This window comes from Pavona decussata, unplaced genomic scaffold (genome assembly GCF_977016875.1).
Source record: "Pavona decussata unplaced genomic scaffold, jaPavDecu1.1 SCAFFOLD_279, whole genome shotgun sequence".
Lineage (NCBI taxonomy): Eukaryota > Metazoa > Cnidaria > Anthozoa > Scleractinia > Agariciidae > Pavona > Pavona decussata.
This window is the reverse complement of record NW_028145680.1, coordinates 100,299-107,801: the sequence shown is the minus strand read 5'-3', so window position 1 is coordinate 107,801 and position 7,503 is coordinate 100,299.

Sequence of the window (7,503 nt, the reverse complement as noted above, 5' to 3'; positions counted from 1 at the left end):
TTGCAAAAACGTGCCTGCTAGAACTGGGCCTGAAGCTGGGCACCGCCCAGCTTCAGGCCTCTGTGGTTCTCCAAACTTGAGGGGGCTTGCCGTCAAGGACCAGTCTGTGAGCTAGCCCAGGGTGAGGGCTTACTGCTGGGGGGTTGCTCTTGGTTGTGTGTCAAAAGCTCCGGGGTGGGGAGGGGAGGGTATTGTAGCCTTCAGCTTGGTCCAATTTGCTGTTTTTCTTAAACCAGGGTGACTTAATTCTAATGCCCTTTGACCTCCCCCATAGAGACACAGGCTGTTGACAATCAATTGCATCAAGCTGACACAAAGCCTGGAGTGTGGCCTAAATGCAGGTGAGTGACTTGCAAGTTTGTGTGAAAAGCAGAGGGGTGGGGAGGGAAGTGTTGTGAGACTCAGTTAGGGTGAACTTTCTGTCTCTGCGTAGGTTAAGTGCAGGTATGTTTTTGAAAATCCAGGTAGATATTAGCAGTCAATTTAAGTGGGCTTGTCCCAAGTTGAGCTGCTACATGCGAGACTTAGTACATTTTGCCTGCAAACTCAATTTTTGCCTTCCAGAGAGCTATTTGCCTGTGATATCTGTGCGAATTTGCAAAAACGTGCCTGCTAGAACTGGGCCTGACGCTGGGCACCGCCCAGCTTCAGGCCTCTGTGGTTCTCCAAACTTGAGGGGGCTTGCCGTCAAGGACCAGTCTGTGAGCTAGCCCAGGGTGAGGGCTTACTGCTGGGGGGTAGCTCTTGGTTGTGTGTCAAAAGCTCCGGGGTGGGGAGGGGAGGGTATTGTAGCCTTCAGCTTGGTCCAATTTGCTGTTTTTCTTAAACCAGGGTGACTTAATTCTAATGTCCTTTGACCTCCCCCATAGAGACACAGGCTGTTGACAATCAATTGCATCAAGCTGACACAAAGCCTGGAGTGTGGCCTAAATGCAGGTGAGTGACTTGCAAGTTTGTGTGAAAAGCAGAGGGGTGGGGAGGGAAGTGTTGTGAGACTCAGTTAGGGTGAACTTTCTGTCTCTGCGTAGGTTAAGTGCAGGTATGTTTTTGAAAATCCAGGTAGATATTAGCAGTCAATTTAAGTGGGCTTGTCCCAAGTTGAGCTGCTACATGCGAGACTTAGTACATTTTGCCTGCAAACTCAATTTTTGCCTTCCAGAGAGCTATTTGCCTGTGATATCTGTGCGAATTTGCAAAAACGTGCCTGCTAGAACTGGGCCTGACGCTGGGCACCGCCCAGCTTCAGGCCTCTGTGGTTCTCCAAACTTGAGGGGGCTTGCCGTCAAGGACCAGTCTGTGAGCTAGCCCAGGGTGAGGGCTTACTGCTGGGGGGTAGCTCTTGGTTGTGTGTCAAAAGCTCCGGGGTGGGGAGGGGAGGGTATTGTAGCCTTCAGCTTGGTCCAATTTGCTGTTTTTCTTAAACCAGGGTGACTTAATTCTAATGCCCTTTGACCTCCCCCATAGAGACACAGGCTGTTGACAATCAATTGCATCAAGCTGACACAAAGCCTGGAGTGTGGCCTAAATGCAGGTGAGTGACTTGCAAGTTTGTGTGAAAAGCAGAGGGGTGGGGAGGGAAGTGTTGTGAGACTCAGTTAGGGTGAACTTTCTGTCTCTGCGTAGGTTAAGTGCAGGTATGTTTTTGAAAATCCAGGTAGATATTAGCAGTCAATTTAAGTGGGCTTGTCCCAAGTTGAGCTGCTACATGCGAGACTTAGTACATTTTGCCTGCAAACTCAATTTTTGCCTTCCAGAGAGCTATTTGCCTGTGATATCTGTGCGAATTTGCAAAAACGTGCCTGCTAGAACTGGGCCTGACGCTGGGCACCGCCCAGCTTCAGGCCTCTGTGGTTCTCCAAACTTGAGGGGGCTTGCCGTCAAGGACCAGTCTGTGAGCTAGCCCAGGGTGAGGGCTTACTGCTGGGGGGTAGCTCTTGGTTGTGTGTCAAAAGCTCCGGGGTGGGGAGGGGAGGGTATTGTAGCCTTCAGCTTGGTCCAATTTGCTGTTTTTCTTAAACCAGGGTGACTTAATTCTAATGCCCTTTGACCTCCCCCATAGAGACACAGGCTGTTGACAATCAATTGCATCAAGCTGACACAAAGCCTGGAGTGTGGCCTAAATGCAGGTGAGTGACTTGCAAGTTTGTGTGAAAAGCAGAGGGGTGGGGAGGGAAGTGTTGTGAGACTCAGTTAGGGTGAACTTTCTGTCTCTGCGTAGGTTAAGTGCAGGTATGTTTTTGAAAATCCAGGTAGATATTAGCAGTCAATTTAAGTGGGCTTGTCCCAAGTTGAGCTGCTACATGCGAGACTTAGTACATTTTGCCTGCAAACTCAATTTTTGCCTTCCAGAGAGCTATTTGCCTGTGATATCTGTGCGAATTTGCAAAAACGTGCCTGCTAGAACTGGGCCTGACGCTGGGCACTGCCCAGCTTCAGGCCTCTGTGGTTCTCCAAACTTGAGGGGGCTTGCCGTCAAGGACCAGTCTGTGAGCTAGCCCAGGGTGAGGGCTTACTGCTGGGGGGTAGCTCTTGGTTGTGTGTCAAAAGCTCCGGGGTGGGGAGGGGAGGGTATTGTAGCCTTCAGCTTGGTCCAATTTGCTGTTTTTCTTAAACCAGGGTGACTTAATTCTAATGCCCTTTGACCTCCCCCATAGAGACACAGGCTGTTGACAATCAATTGCATCAAGCTGACACAAAGCCTGGAGTGTGGCCTAAATGCAGGTGAGTGACTTGCAAGTTTGTGTGAAAAGCAGAGGGGTGGGGAGGGAAGTGTTGTGAGACTCAGTTAGGGTGAACTTTCTGTCTCTGCGTAGGTTAAGTGCAGGTATGTTTTTGAAAATCCAGGTAGATATTAGCAGTCAATTTAAGTGGGCTTGTCCCAAGTTGAGCTGCTACATGCGAGACTTAGTACATTTTGCCTGCAAACTCAATTTTTGCCTTCCAGAGAGCTATTTGCCTGTGATATCTGTGCGAATTTGCAAAAACGTGCCTGCTAGAACTGGGCCTGACGCTGGGCACCGCCCAGCTTCAGGCCTCTGTGGTTCTCCAAACTTGAGGGGGCTTGCCGTCAAGGACCAGTCTGTGAGCTAGCCCAGGGTGAGGGCTTACTGCTGGGGGGTAGCTCTTGGTTGTGTGTCAAAAGCTCCGGGGTGGGGAGGGGAGGGTATTGTAGCCTTCAGCTTGGTCCAATTTGCTGTTTTTCTTAAACCAGGGTGACTTAATTCTAATGCCCTTTGACCTCCCCCATAGAGACACAGGCTGTTGACAATCAATTGCATCAAGCTGACACAAAGCCTGGAGTGTGGCCTAAATGCAGGTGAGTGACTTGCAAGTTTGTGTGAAAAGCAGAGGGGTGGGGAGGGAAGTGTTGTGAGACTCAGTTAGGGTGAACTTTCTGTCTCTGCGTAGGTTAAGTGCAGGTATGTTTTTGAAAATCCAGGTAGATATTAGCAGTCAATTTAAGTGGGCTTGTCCCAAGTTGAGCTGCTACATGCGAGACTTAGTACATTTTGCCTGCAAACTCAATTTTTGCCTTCCAGAGAGCTATTTGCCTGTGATATCTGTGCGAATTTGCAAAAACGTGCCTGCTAGAACTGGGCCTGACGCTGGGCACCGCCCAGCTTCAGGCCTCTGTGGTTCTCCAAACTTGAGGGGGCTTGCCGTCAAGGACCAGTCTGTGAGCTAGCCCAGGGTGAGGGCTTACTGCTGGGGGGTAGCTCTTGGTTGTGTGTCAAAAGCTCCGGGGTGGGGAGGGGAGGGTATTGTAGCCTTCAGCTTGGTCCAATTTGCTGTTTTTCTTAAACCAGGGTGACTTAATTCTAATGCCCTTTGACCTCCCCCATAGAGACACAGGCTGTTGACAATCAATTGCATCAAGCTGACACAAAGCCTGGAGTGTGGCCTAAATGCAGGTGAGTGACTTGCAAGTTTGTGTGAAAAGCAGAGGGGTGGGGAGGGAAGTGTTGTGAGACTCAGTTAGGGTGAACTTTCTGTCTCTGCGTAGGTTAAGTGCAGGTATGTTTTTGAAAATCCAGGTAGATATTAGCAGTCAATTTAAGTGGGCTTGTCCCAAGTTGAGCTGCTACATGCGAGACTTAGTACATTTTGCCTGCAAACTCAATTTTTGCCTTCCAGAGAGCTATTTGCCTGTGATATCTGTGCGAATTTGCAAAAACGTGCCTGCTAGAACTGGGCCTGACGCTGGGCACCGCCCAGCTTCAGGCCTCTGTGGTTCTCCAAACTTGAGGGGGCTTGCCGTCAAGGACCAGTCTGTGAGCTAGCCCAGGGTGAGGGCTTACTGCTGGGGGGTAGCTCTTGGTTGTGTGTCAAAAGCTCCGGGGTGGGGAGGGGAGGGTATTGTAGCCTTCAGCTTGGTCCAATTTGCTGTTTTTCTTAAACCAGGGTGACTTAATTCTAATGCCCTTTGACCTCCCCCATAGAGACACAGGCTGTTGACAATCAATTGCATCAAGCTGACACAAAGCCTGGAGTGTGGCCTAAATGCAGGTGAGTGACTTGCAAGTTTGTGTGAAAAGCAGAGGGGTGGGGAGGGAAGTGTTGTGAGACTCAGTTAGGGTGAACTTTCTGTCTCTGCGTAGGTTAAGTGCAGGTATGTTTTTGAAAATCCAGGTAGATATTAGCAGTCAATTTAAGTGGGCTTGTCCCAAGTTGAGCTGCTACATGCGAGACTTAGTACATTTTGCCTGCAAACTCAATTTTTGCCTTCCAGAGAGCTATTTGCCTGTGATATCTGTGCGAATTTGCAAAAACGTGCCTGCTAGAACTGGGCCTGACGCTGGGCACCGCCCAGCTTCAGGCCTCTGTGGTTCTCCAAACTTGAGGGGGCTTGCCGTCAAGGACCAGTCTGTGAGCTAGCCCAGGGTGAGGGCTTACTGCTGGGGGGTAGCTCTTGGTTGTGTGTCAAAAGCTCCGGGGTGGGGAGGGGAGGGTATTGTAGCCTTCAGCTTGGTCCAATTTGCTGTTTTTCTTAAACCAGGGTGACTTAATTCTAATGCCCTTTGACCTCCCCCATAGAGACACAGGCTGTTGACAATCAATTGCATCAAGCTGACACAAAGCCTGGAGTGTGGCCTAAATGCAGGTGAGTGACTTGCAAGTTTGTGTGAAAAGCAGAGGGGTGGGGAGGGAAGTGTTGTGAGACTCAGTTAGGGTGAACTTTCTGTCTCTGCGTAGGTTAAGTGCAGGTATGTTTTTGAAAATCCAGGTAGATATTAGCAGTCAATTTAAGTGGGCTTGTCCCAAGTTGAGCTGCTACATGCGAGACTTAGTACATTTTGCCTGCAAACTCAATTTTTGCCTTCCAGAGAGCTATTTGCCTGTGATATCTGTGCGAATTTGCAAAAACGTGCCTGCTAGAACTGGGCCTGACGCTGGGCACCGCCCAGCTTCAGGCCTCTGTGGTTCTCCAAACTTGAGGGGGCTTGCCGTCAAGGACCAGTCTGTGAGCTAGCCCAGGGTGAGGGCTTACTGCTGGGGGGTAGCTCTTGGTTGTGTGTCAAAAGCTCCGGGGTGGGGAGGGGAGGGTATTGTAGCCTTCAGCTTGGTCCAATTTGCTGTTTTTCTTAAACCAGGGTGACTTAATTCTAATGCCCTTTGACCTCCCCCATAGAGACACAGGCTGTTGACAATCAATTGCATCAAGCTGACACAAAGCCTGGAGTGTGGCCTAAATGCAGGTGAGTGACTTGCAAGTTTGTGTGAAAAGCAGAGGGGTGGGGAGGGAAGTGTTGTGAGACTCAGTTAGGGTGAACTTTCTGTCTCTGCGTAGGTTAAGTGCAGGTATGTTTTTGAAAATCCAGGTAGATATTAGCAGTCAATTTAAGTGGGCTTGTCCCAAGTTGAGCTGCTACATGCGAGACTTAGTACATTTTGCCTGCAAACTCAATTTTTGCCTTCCAGAGAGCTATTTGCCTGTGATATCTTTGCGAATTTGCAAAAACGTGCCTGCTAGAACTGGGCCTGAAGCTGGGCACCGCCCAGCTTCAGGCCTCTGTGGTTCTCCAAACTTGAGGGGGCTTGCCGTCAAGGACCAGTCTGTGAGCTAGCCCAGGGTGAGGGCTTACTGCTGGGGGGTTGCTCTTGGTTGTGTGTCAAAAGCTCCGGGGTGGGGAGGGGAGGGTATTGTAGCCTTCAGCTTGGTCCAATTTGCTGTTTTTCTTAAACCAGGGTGACTTAATTCTAATGCCCTTTGACCTCCCCCATAGAGACACAGGCTGTTGACAATCAATTGCATCAAGCTGACACAAGGCCTGGAGTGTGGCCTAAATGCAGGTGAGTGACTTGCAAGTTTGTGTGAAAAGCAGAGGGGTGGGGAGGGAAGTGTTGTGAGACTCAGTTAGGGTGAACTTTCTGTCTCTGCGTAGGTTAAGTGCAGGTATGTTTTTGAAAATCCAGGTAGATATTAGCAGTCAATTTAAGTGGGCTTGTCCCAAGTTGAGCTGCTACATGCGAGACTTAGTACATTTTGCCTGCAAACTCAATTTTTGCCTTCCAGAGAGCTATTTGCCTGTGATATCTGTGCGAATTTGCAAAAACGTGCCTGCTAGAACTGGGCCTGACGCTGGGCACCGCCCAGCTTCAGGCCTCTGTGGTTCTCCAAACTTGAGGGGGCTTGCCGTCAAGGACCAGTCTGTGAGCTAGCCCAGGGTGAGGGCTTACTGCTGGGGGGTTGCTCTTGGTTGTGTGTCAAAAGCTCCGGGGTGGGGAGGGGAGGGTATTGTAGCCTTCAGCTTGGTCCAATTTGCTGTTTTTCTTAAACCAGGGTGACTTAATTCTAATGCCCTTTGACCTCCCCCATAGAGACACAGGCTGTTGACAATCAATTGCATCAAGCTGACACAAAGCCTGGAGTGTGGCCTAAATGCAGGTGAGTGACTTGCAAGTTTGTGTGAAAAGCAGAGGGGTGGGGAGGGAAGTGTTGTGAGACTCAGTTAGGGTGAACTTTCTGTCCCTGCGTAGGTTAAGTGCAGGTATGTTTTTGAAAATCCAGGTAGATATTAGCAGTCAATTTAAGTGGGCTTGTCCCAAGTTGAGCTGCTACATGCGAGACTTAGTACATTTTGCCTGCAAACTCAATTTTTGCCTTCCAGAGAGCTATTTGCCTGTGATATCTGTGCGAATTTGCAAAAACGTGCCTGCTAGAACTGGGCCTGACGCTGGGCACCGCCCAGCTTCAGGCCTCTGTGGTTCTCCAAACTTGAGGGGGCTTGCCGTCAAGGACCAGTCTGTGAGCTAGCCCAGGGTGAGGGCTTACTGCTGGGGGGTAGCTCTTGGTTGTGTGTCAAAAGCTCCGGGGTGGGGAGGGGAGGGTATTGTAGCCTTCAGCTTGGTCCAATTTGCTGTTTTTCTTAAACCAGGGTGACTTAATTCTAATGCCCTTTGACCTCCCCCATAGAGACACAGGCTGTTGACAATCAATTGCATCAAGCTGACACAAAGCCTGGAGTGTGGCCTAAATGCAGGTGAGTGACTTGCAAGTTTGTG